We start from the raw sequence: 12500 nt of genomic DNA on the forward strand, positions 1-12500 counted from the left end.
CTCTGATGTACATAAGTTCACAGGCAGCAGAGTAAAAGATTAAATTATATGTGATTATATTATATATGGTATATAATAAATATCAGCTTTCAGATCAGTTTTTAGGACAAATATAATAGAACACGTATTTATTAAAGAGTTTAGATTAGACCTACTGTAAATATTATCTATGATACAGAACATAAACATCAGATCACTGTTTTTATAACAAATCACCGTTCAGTCAGATTAAAGAAACTGATGTGATAAATGTCCTCTATTCTCTTCATTTATGGTTTAAATATCAGAGAAATCCTATATAGTGCATTGTTTATGTATTATAAGTTGTTACAAAACAATTACTGTATTAATACAATATAAAGGATGTCTTAAAGAAGTCAATGTGTTTATTTTACAGAATATGATGACGTGGAGGAGAAATCTCAGAAGGACAGGGACCATGTGACTGAGACACGTCTCCAAAGGCCTTTTCTCAGGAAATTACATTTCAACTTTTATAAACACAAAAAATGACTTTGTTATACTTCTAATAATTTAATTCATTCTGAACCATGTTTATTTTCTCACCTTGTTAATTAGTAAATAAATTAGGGAGAGTTAAATCACCTCCATTATTACTTAACAAATGTTTCCAGCTTTGCTTTTACAACACATTTAGTGCTATAAGTCATAGTGAGCTTAAATATCACTGACACACCACACCTCATTTATCACCAGTTTATTCCATCAAAATCACTTATGTTTATTTCACTATTAAATATTTCATTTCACATATACATTTATATACATATACAGTTTGCAGTTAAATTAAAATCCAGCCTATATTAAGTGCATAGAAATAATTATGCAATTATGTTACATGTAGTCAGAGTAAAGAATGTGTAAACGAAAAAAAAATGTGGAATGAAAAAAGAATGTTGAATGTACCACATGTGCAGGTGTGTTACATGAACTAAAAGTAAAGTGCAGTGTGCAGAATGTCAGATTGGAAGTTTTGTGAGTTCAAATCCCAGGATCACTAAGTTGTCACTGAGTACCATGAATGTAAATGTAAGGTGTGTTACTTGTAGTAAAGTGCAGTGTGCAGAATATCAGTGAAGTAACTGAGTCTTAATAGACTGTGAAGGATTTGTATAGTAGTCATCAGGCTATGGAAGTGATTACAGATGTTGAACAGACAGTTAATGGGTTGGATGGAGTCTTTAATGATTTCAGCAGCTCTGGTACTGCATTGTCCGTTGTAGATGTCATTGAGAGAGGAAAGAACAGACCTAGAGATGTGCTCATCTATACACACCACTCTGAGGGCTTTACAGTCCTGGTTTGTGCTGACTAAACACTTCACCTTCACCTCCAGTAAAGAATGTTTTCCTCACACATGAATGATAGTAATATAATTTAATACAGATTGAGTGCTGAGTACAATAAATATAGTACACTTTTGATGAATTCAGGAATGTGTTGATTAATTTTCTACAACAGCACTGTTCTGACAATAGTTATGACTGCAACATAAATGATTATATTAATGAACTTTGTCTAAATAAACAATATACAAGCAAATGCAATTTTCCTTTCATACTCAGTAAACATTGTGTATTATGCCTAGTTTTATTCACATTTTTTCTGTTTTAATGTATTTTTTCTTAAACAAGTGATTAAATAAACATTATTTTATAATATAATGTGATGGTGTTATTTGAGTGAGTGACTCTTGTAGTGATGAATCTGTGCTCAGTGACATTATAGAACATCTCAGGCAGTTAAAATAAGTAAATATTTATATACTGATCAGAAGGATGTGAGTTCAAATCTCAGCAGCACCCTGTGCTCGACCCTAAACCCTCAATAATTATACTGCTTAAAAAAATCATCTTAAAGAATACATGCCAACACACACACACACACACACACACACACACACACACACACACACACACACACACACACACGGCTGCTCTCTCTCCTAACTCTTTGATATTCAGATTCTAAGATACACACAGGTATAAAATGTTTAGCTGGACACCCTGTTACTGTCATGGTTTCTATGGACTCTATATATAAAAAAAATTCCCGTTTTCTTTACATTTCTAACTCTTATTATTAGCACAAATGTATGTGACCATATCTGATTTCAAGAAATTATAAACAGGAGAACAAAAAAAAATGTAAAAATACATAATAACTATTCTCTCTCTCTCTCTCTCTCTCTCTCTCTCTCTCTCTCTCTCTCTCTCTCTCTCTCACTCACTCACACACTTTGTCCTAACTCTTAGAAATACAGATTTTTTTTAAATACACACAGGTATAAAGTGTTTAGCTGGACACCCAGTTACTGTCATGGTTTATGTGGACCTGTCCTCCACAACCATGAATGAAATCCCTGTAAAAACACACACACACACACACACACACACACACACACACACACACAATAAAATACACACACACACACACACACACACACACACACACACACACACACACACACACACACAATAAAAACAAAGATAAAGTGCATCTAGCTGATTTGCACTCTTGGAAACTATTATTCTCTTCCCATTTTTATTACAATTTAGAACAAATATGCAAAATGTTGTGACCATATCAGCTTTCATGAAATTTTAAACAAGCAGACATTAAAACACTTCTATAATTACTCATAACTGTAACTTTGTAATATTAGTTTTATCTATAATAATAATAATAATAATGATAATAATGATAATAATAACTATTATTATCATTATTATCATTATTATTATTATTATTATTATTATTATTATTATTATTATTATTATCATTATTATTTTTATACAGCAGAATGCTAACAGTGCCCCCAGCAGGTCGTGTGATTTAAAATATTTCACTAAACAACAATATCAGTTTGAAAATTCTTTACTGCCATCTTGTGGATACAAAATTGTAATGCTCTTAATAAAAATTTGTGAAATAATCATTTAGAATTATTAATGTTTATAATCCTGAAGCCTGGAGTAAATGTGCCTTTATTAATTTAAACATTTAATTATAAATTAAATACTAAAATTCTAGGATATAGCAAATGTTATGTAATATTAAATTTAAATTATTAATAAATGAATATATACACAAGTAGAGCTCTGTCTACTTGGCCCACAATATATTCACCTTGGTTTATCTCTTATACAGCAGCTTTCAAAAGATTCTCAGTAAATTTCTCTTGTTCCTGATAATGTTGTGTTTTGTAATGCAGACATTTATAATCATTTGTGTGTTTGTTTGTTTGTTTTGTCCACTGTTGTTTTATTATGGGGTGGGTAATCGTACTTCAGTGCTGTAATGTCTATGTTGATCCCAAAGATTTGATGGAGGGCTGGTGGAAGAAGATTTGTTCATTCATGGGTCTGCGTTACTGCATGCGTTACTGCATGATATTGATGTGATGTTTGACACTTGGTGTCACTTCCTGTCTTTGGGACGTCCTGTGTTTGAATTGTTTCTCAAGCTAAACAAAAAACTATAAACACTCAGAAGTTTTGTTTTAGTAACTTATTAGCATAAAAGTAGATCATAGTGACTGATCTTCTCAGCTGTTCTCACTGTCTTCTGCAGGGTCTTGTGACCCGAGATGGTGCAGTTCTCACACCAGACAGTGATGCAGCTGCTCAGGATGATCTCAAAGGTCCCTCTGTAGAACGTGGTCAGGATGGCGTCAGGGAGATGGGCTTTCCTCAGTCTTAGTAAGCAGTAGAGACGCAGCTGTACTAACTTGGTGATGGAGCTGGTGTTGAGAGAGAGAGAGAGAGAGAGAGAGAGAGAGAGAGAGAGAGAGAGAGAGAGAGAGATGAAAACTGTTAGGCACCATTGATCTGAATCTAGAACTGTTAAATATAAGATCTCTTGTATCTAAAGCTCTTATGGATAATGAGATTATTACAGATCAGAAGTTTAGTGTTCTGTGTTTAACAGAAACATGGGTCAAACCAAACCAGTTTGTATTACAAGTATTGTAGTTCCACTTAAAAGGAAAGTAATTAGAGAGAAAAAAATGCACCTTGGTATAATGACAACACACAAAATTGTAAAACAATCAGCTAGGAAATTAAAACGTAAATGGCCACAAACTAAATTATCAGTATTTCGATTAGCATGGAAGGAAAGCCATGGCTTTTTTCATAGCTACAAAAAATCTCTTAGTGCTGCTAGATCGGTTTCACTTTGATTATAAAATACTATTACTAACCTATAAAGCACTTAATGGTCACACACCACAATACTAAGAGATCAAAGGGTGCAGGATATTTGGTAGTATCTCATGTACAAAAGTCTCCAGCTGGTGGCAAAGCTTTTTCTCACAGAGCCCCACAGTTATACAACAGACTTCCAATTAGTGTTCGAGACTCAGACTCAGTCTCAGTGTTAACGTCCAGGATAAAAACACATTTGTTTAGTTTAGATTTTTATGAATAGCTTTTCTCAGGTAAAGGAGCAGATCTGGAGGGTTCATGGTCATAGAGTGTTTGGTGAACTGGGATGTCTGGATGTTGTCTCCTTACCACCATCACAAGTCACTCAGGTTTACAGACCGTGGAGCGGTGGGACACTTTATATCCCAGGAAGTCCTCATGTCTGTCTGCACGTTACACATAATTTACATTGTCCATCACCTGGGGGGGGGGGGGGGGACGACACTAATACTCACTTTGTGTGTGTGTGTGTGTGTGTGTGTGTGTGTGTGTGTGTACTGATACTGTGTTTGTGTGTGTGTGTACTGATACTGTGTTTGTATGTGTGTACTGATACTCACTGTCTGTGTTTGTATGTGTGTGTGTGTGTTTGTGTGTGTGTACTGACACTCACTGTCTGTCTGTGTGTGTACTGATACTCACTGCCTGTTTGTGTGTGTGTGTTTGTGTGTGTGTGTGTCTGTGTGTGCTCTGAATTCTGACTCCTATACTGTATGTCACTAGTACATAAGCAGACAAGAAATCATCAACATGAAAATCATTTTCAGCTTCCATCCTTCGAGGAGATTTACACCTGGAGCTGTGTGCGGAGACACACTAACATCTACAAAGACCTCACTTACCCCTGTCATCATCTGTTTACACTCCTGACCATTTCTGCTCACAGCTCCAGACTAAGGAACAGTTTTTACCCCAGGACCATCAGTGTGCTGAATCAGTCTTTCACTAAAGCCCCTGAACTGAACTCTGCCTCACACACTGCACACACACATTCACTCTTTTACACCGGAGTCTTCTGCACTATATACACCAGTGCTGAGAAGCTGACAGTAGCAGAATGCTGCACACGTTTCTCTTACTGCTCCCGTTAGCTGCTCTCTTCCACCGCTGCACTAAAGTCCATTCTGTTGTTCCGTTTCATGACTCTGTTAGTCTCCACATTGGAACTCCACCACCATCAGACGTCACCGTGCTGCTGTTATTACTTTCTGTTGTACCGCACTAGACTAGTGCCATAGAACCGTTTAGTCGTCACCATGTCACACGGCTCTTATATCGGATCTAATCTGTCTGTGTTTAACTCGGCTAATATTAGATTATAGCATTATAACACACTTCTCACTTTAACAGTAGGGACCAGTTTTAATGTTAACATGAAGAAAGTTTCCTGGAGTGATTGTAACTTTATAAACAGTGAAAGAGTTTTATCTTTATAGAATATAAAAAGCTGTACATGAGAGTACACACATCATCCTCAGGGTTTGTTCTGAGGCCTCACTTATAAAATCAGAGAGAGATTAATGTTTAGAGTTTAGACATGATTTAGTGTGAGTAAAAAAACAACTGAACTAACATAATTGTGTGTGTGTGTGTGTGTGTGTGTGTGTGTGTGTGTGTGTGTGTGTGTGTGTGTGTGAGTCTGTGTGTGTGAGTCTGTGTGTGAGAGTTGATGAGAGTGAGAGAATGTGTGTGTGAGTGTGTGTGTGTGTTTTTGAGTAAGTGTGTGTCTGTGAGTGTGTGCGTGTGTGTGAGAGAGAGAGAGTGTGAGTGAGTGTGTGTCTGTGAGAAAGTGTGTGTGTGTGTGTGTGTGTGTGAGAGAGAGAGAGAGAGAGAGAGAGAGAGAGAGACAGACAGACAGAGAGAGAGAGAGAGAGATTTTGTGAGAGTTTGTGTGTGTGTGTGTGTATGTGAGAGAGAGAGAGAGAGAGAGAGAGAGAGAGAGTGTGTGTGTGTGTGTGTGTGTGTGTGTGTGTGTGTGTGTGTGTGTGTGTGTGTGTGTGTGTGTGTGTGAAACAGAGAGTGTGTGTGTGTGTGCTGTGTGTGTGAGATAGAGAGACTCAGAGAGAGATAGAGTGTATGTGAAAATCTTTCTCTCTCTCACTCTCTCTCTCTCTCAGACAGTGTGAGGTTGGTGAATGGTGGAACTCGCTGTTCTGGGAGAGTGGAGGTTCTTCATGATGAACAGTGGGGAACAGTGTGTGGTAATAGCTTTGATATGAGAGAAGCAGCAGTGGTGTGTAGAGAGCTGCGTTGTGGGGAGCCTGTATATGTGCGGTATAGAGCTCACTTTGGACAAGGATCAGGACCAATCTGGATGGATTATGTGCGCTGTAGTGGATCAGAGTCGACACTGAAGGGGCTGTGGGTCACGTGGGTGTGGAAAAAGTAAATGTGATCATGGTAAAGATTCTGGAGTCACCTGCTCAGGTAAAATGGTTTTAATTGTAAGATTTAAAATAGGTCTGAGGAAATATATACTGTATATATATATAAAAAATCTGTTTAATTTCTTAAATAAACATTTAACAGACTGGTGTAAAGTTCAGTTAGATGAACAGTGTGTATGCACTCTGGTGTAAAATCCTGACTGTTTCCTGTTCAGTTTCCTTCAGTTCTTTCCATCTTCTCCTTCATGTGTCAGTGTATCAGTTTTAAAAAGTGTTATTTTTAGTCATTTTATAATGATATAAAAGAAGAACTAATAACACTGAGTTAATCTACAGAACACAAATCTGAATATGAGGAATTTTCTCTGTTTACATGTTGATGTTCTATTAGGACTGAAGTCACTGATTCTGATTACGTCACACTGTAATAGTTGTGACTCTTGAACACAATTTCTGTAACTTTAATGTTCATATCTCTGTTTTAATGTAGGACATGAAGCTGAGAATAGTGATGACACCATTAGAGCTGATCAGAAGACAGTTATACAGACAGGTATGATAATAATGTAACAGAACTGTAATTTTAGTGATGAACACAATCATAAATAACTTCAGTGTGGATTTAATGTCATTGTTTACAAAGAGAACCAAGAACCAGAGTGTGATGATGCTGTTACCATGTCTCCATACACTTCTGTACACATCTCTCTCTCTCTCTCTCTCTCTCTCTCTCTCTCTCTCTCTCTCTCTCTCTCTCTCTCTCTCTCAGACAGTGTGAGGTTGGTGAATGGTGGAAGTCACTGTTCTGGGAGAGTGGAAGTTCTTCATGATGGACAGTGGGGAACAGTGTGTAGTACTGCCTGGGATATGAAAGATGTAGAGAGCTGCAATGTGGGGAGTCTATAAAGATTAGTTATTGGGCTGAGTTTGGACGAGGATCAGGAGAAATCTTAATATATGATGTGTACTGTAGAGGATCTGAGTTGACTCTGAACAATTGTAGCTCACAAAGGGGACATCACTGTATTCATAATATGGATGCTGGAGTCACTTGTTCAGGTAAACATCTGAATTTATAAAAAAAAATATCTTAACAATTAGTTACATTATTAAGATGTTTATAATTATACATATACATAATTTTTTTATCAGACTCTATTTACAATTAAATATTTTAGGAACTACTTTGTAATAATTTATTGATTTTCTGTCTTATTGAAAAGTTATGCAATATTTGAATTAAATAAAACACAGGTCACAGAATGTCGAGACTCAGTGCTGGTCCTCACCGGTGCAGTTTCTGTGAAGTTTCTGGGATCAGCTGCTTTTGGACGAGGGGAGGGTCAGATGTGGACAGAGGAGCTTCAGTGTAGAGGAAACGAATCTGAGATTAGCTTCTGTCCATCATCATCTTCACTCAAACACTCAACCTGTTCCCATGACAACGATGTGGGATTAATAAGTTCTGGTTAAGTATCATGATGTAACTTCTGTTTAAATAGAGACCACATAGCTGTCAATCAAAAGTTAAGGTGCCTGTGTTAATGTTCCTCTTTCACTGAGCTCTCGGTTGTTTGTTCAGGTCACACAGAGGCTCGGCTGGTGAACGGACCGGACTCCTGTTCTGGTCGAGTGGAGCTCCTGTACCGCGGTGTGTGGGGCACAGTTTGTGCTGTAAGCTGGGATATGAGAGCTGCAGATGTTCTGTGTGCACAGCTGGGTTGTGGGAGTGCTGTGGCTGTGGTGGAGGTGGACTGGTTTGGGGAGGGGAAGTGACCACATCTGGGCTGATGTGTTTGATTGTCAGGAGAAGGAGACACACCTATCACAATGTGGCGTCTCATCATGGAGTCGAGCTGCGTGCTCTCATAAACATGACGCTGGAGTCATCTGTAATGGTGAGATAATAACGTCACATACACCAAGTTACTGAATAAAGTCAGAGTTCATTACAATATTTAAATGAGCTTCTTCTGCTTCAGGATCCTCTGTGGCACTTCATGAGGGGCGAGTGCGGTTGTCTGGAGGGAGCGAGTGTCAGGGGGAGGTGGAGATTTATTTCAGGCAGGACTGGAGGAGAGTTCTCCTGGACTAATGGAGTCTGTCTGAGGCGTCTGTGCTCTGCAGACAGCTGGGCTGTGGCTCTGTGCTGAACTACCGCTCCTCTCCATCCACCACTGAACACAAACACATGTGTGTAACAGGATTCAGCTGCTCTGGTAGTGAAGACCATCTGAGGAACTGCAGCAGTGCACAAGCTGAACATGTCAAATGCAGCTCCAGGGAACGGCTCTACATCACCTGTTCAGGTAAACACCCACAAATGAGCAGGTCTGTAGAAAACCAACGGTTTAAAATGTAGTTTAAGAAACAGATCTCTGTCTGTAGGAAAGTAGTTGTTTAGCATATTCATTAAAAATACATTTATTTTACAGCTCATGGCAACAGAACAAACATTTATATTATATTAGTTTTGTTTAATTTATTACATAAAAATTAATCACCTAATTTTTATGTTTTTTTGGCCACAACGCAGGTATCTTTAACCCCACCAACAGCTCCATCAGGCTGGTTGGTTCTGGTGGAGACTGTGCAGGAAGGCTGGAGGTTTTCCACAGCGGCTCGTGGGGGACTGTGTGTGATGACTCGTGGGGTATTGAGGATGTTCAGGTGGTGTGCAGACAGCTGCAGTGTGGAGAGGCCCTCAGTAACCACATACCAGTCTGGTTTGGTCCTGGAACCGGGTCCATATGGCTGAATGAGGTGGAGTGTGAGGGGAACGAGACGTCCCTGTGGAACTGCAAATATAAGCTGTGTGAAGAGGGTGAATGTGGACACCATGAGGACGTAGGAGTCGTCTGCTCAGGTGCAGTGTGATGACTGACAATAAACCTGTTAGATATGTATATGTTTTATTTCAAAACTGAGGTCCAAAGTTTCTGAAATTCAACATGATAGTAAGGACTTGTTTATAAATATAATCCATCTTAAATATATTTTTACATGAAGATAATTTTACACATATTTAACTGTGTGGATAAAACAGGACGTTTTCAAATGAAGTGTAAGTCGTCCTTCTCTCACCAGAGTTTAAAGAGATCCGACTCACGAAGGGCTGTGAGGGGAATCTGGAAGTGTTCTACAATGGAACCTGGGGTAATGTGTGTCACAATCAGATGGATGATGAGACGGCAAACATGGTGTGTGGAGAGCTGAACTGTGGAAGACGTAGCAGTCTGTCATACACTGAAGCACGAGTAAAATCTGCTCCTAACTGGCTGGATCATGTGAAATGTAGGAAACACGACTCTAATCTGTTGCAGTGTCCATCTTCACCCTGGGGACAGAACAGATGTGATAATCATAATGAAGTTCATATTAACTGCACAGGTAAGAGGACTCTCTCTCTCTCTCTCTATACTAGTTTATACAATGCTGTAGAATTTGTGCAAATATTTATTAATATAAAATAAGAATGAGAGAAAAGTCTGTTTTGTATGTTTTATTACTGTAGAAGATGGAACATCTCTACGTTCTCAAGGGACATGCTCGTCAATTCCTCTTCAGAAATACTGCTCAAGTAAGGACAATAAAATCTGTCCCTTAAGTCACAGTTACTTTTTTCACCCAGAAGATCATTGTTTTTATAACAAATAATGATAAGATTTTCATATATATACAGTATATATATATATATATATATATACAGTACATTAGCCAGTCTCTTTTCTGTCTCTGGAACCTCCCTCCATAAATGTTAAATTAACATTAATCACCATCTTTTGACTAACCACAATGTTCTGGTTCTGGTGAAGGGACTTTCTGGCTGAACAGAGTGAAGTGTCGAGGGGATGAGATTCACCTGTGGGACTGTCATCATTCCCTGAAGAAACACACTGACTGCTCTCCTGCTGGAGTCACCTGAGCAGGTCAGAGGGGTGTGCTAACTTTTCAGCTTTCTGTCTCAGTGATAAGACTTGATAATTTTTATTTAGAATCTTAGATGTTTGATTGAAATCTCAGACCCTGAACTGTAAACACTGATCAGCATGTCATAAACCTTATTGAGTAACAGTGTATTTTTATTGTGAGACAAAGTGTTTTTTCTTTCTGTGAATACAGACATATCCACTGTGTCCACTGCTACACCCACCACCACCAGCACCACCACCAGCACCACCACCATCACCACCACCACCACCACCACCACCACCACCAAATCAGGTGTGTATTTGTTTAATACAAAATTTATTACTGTTCATTAAGTTCTAAATATTTATGATCACAGCGTCATATCAAGATCCTCTTCTGTGTTTTTGACCTCAGTAAGAACTGGACCTCCATCCTCCCCTCCACTGGTTTTCTATGTGTTGGGAACGCTGCTCTTCCTGGCCTTAGTGCTTCTGCTGGTACTGTTTTACCAGAACAGAGTGCTCAGGAGAGGTACCACACTTTCACACATTTTATTATTATTTTAATTAAAATCTCATTATCATATTATCATTCATACTGTAAATATATTTAATATTTTATTTTAGATTAATTATTATTATTATTATTATTATTATTATTATTATTCCCCACTCCCAGTTGTCTTTATGACGAGGCGTAAGTCTGAGCCTGAGGCAGTCTATGAGGAGATCAACCAGAGACACATGGCTAGAAGAAGCTTCACACAAAGAGGTGAGTGATATGTGGACTGTTCTACATCACACTTATTGTATTCTATTTAAACTTCTAGCTGAAATTCACTAGATAAAAATGATCAAATCACTCCATACAAAATACACACCTCAATGTAAACTCAGTGATTAGAGCAATATTTTCCCCCAAATCCAGTGTGATTTATTTCTTTATGATAAATAAATAAAAATAAGCTCAATGAGTGTGAGAGGAAATATGCATAATAGCCGATATCCAGTCATTGGTCAGGCTGAGTGAATTTCATACGTGTTAATTTTGTGTGTTTCGCTTGTTCGTGAAGTTCACAAAGACCGTGAAATTCCAGCTAAATTCTGAAAGGGAGTAAAGCCTGTGTTTATGCTATTAATGAAATGTAGCTTGATCTGGCCAAAGAACCTTTTGTTTTATTAATAAATAAATAAATAAATGTTAATTTAAAAGCAGCATCTGTTCAGCAGCATTGTGTTACATTCAGAACGCTCTAACTGCACCGATTGCACTGTTAAAGAACCATCCATTGACCATATCGTCATGATGAAAACTAAGATTTAGTATAACTGTAATTTGATGATCGGGTGCGGAAATCTTAATCAGAGAACATTATGGTGCGGGGGGGGGGGGCAGCTGGGGGCGGATGATTTATTTGACGCAGCGGATTTGGGTGACGTTTGAGCTGAAGCACACATCTCTAGTGTGTCTGATTTCCTGGACAGGTGCATCCCTCCTCTGTGTGTGTTTGTGTGTGTGTGTGTGTGTGTGTGTGTGTGTGTGTGTGTGTGTGTGTGTGTGTGTCTGTGTGTGTGTGTGTGCTCGCTCGTGTGTGTGTGTGTGTGTTTCTGTTTGTGTGTATGTAGGTATGTATGAGTGTTTGTGTATGTTTGAGTGTGTGTGTGTGTGTGTGTGTGTGTGTGTGTGTATGTGTGTCTGCTCTTCTGAACACGTCTCCTGCTCTCCTCTAACAGGAAGTCTCCTCTCTGAAGAACAGCATTCTGGGTATGAGCATGTGGATGATGAGCTTCTCTCAGGTAAAAAAGACCAGAGTGTGAGTTTGTCTAACTCCATTAACTGAAAGATATTAGAATTAAAATTAGAAATCAGAAATGACTACATTTGTCCTTTCTGAGACGTGATTATGATGTAGTGTGTAGAAGAATTACAGTAACTCCAGTGTTTTAATGCTGACACATGAGATCTCACCATC

General features: G+C 38.3%; 1 protein-coding gene, 1 long non-coding RNA gene and 2 pseudogenes across 5 annotated transcripts in view; 2 read left to right on the forward strand and 2 right to left on the reverse strand.

Moving 5' to 3' along the window:
• LOC113650187 (B-cell receptor CD22-like) overlaps positions 1 to 12500 on the reverse strand; it is a 1781460-nt gene that overhangs the window by 1490109 nt on the left and 278851 nt on the right. The gene's annotated exons all lie outside the window — the stretch shown is intronic.
• Positions 1 to 12500, reverse strand: part of LOC113663456 — a 644552-nt pseudogene that overhangs the window by 517200 nt on the left and 114852 nt on the right.
• LOC113650183 overlaps positions 1 to 12500 on the forward strand; it is a 410150-nt pseudogene that overhangs the window by 40499 nt on the left and 357151 nt on the right.
• LOC125139597 lies at positions 7896 to 8791 on the forward strand. Its single transcript, XR_007138625.1, has 3 exons — positions 7896 to 8084; positions 8199 to 8514; positions 8599 to 8791. It is a non-coding gene; the product is annotated as an uncharacterized LOC125139597 (long non-coding RNA).

Source organism: Tachysurus fulvidraco, chromosome 19 (assembly GCF_022655615.1).
Source record: "Tachysurus fulvidraco isolate hzauxx_2018 chromosome 19, HZAU_PFXX_2.0, whole genome shotgun sequence".
Classification (NCBI taxonomy): domain Eukaryota; kingdom Metazoa; phylum Chordata; class Actinopteri; order Siluriformes; family Bagridae; genus Tachysurus; species Tachysurus fulvidraco.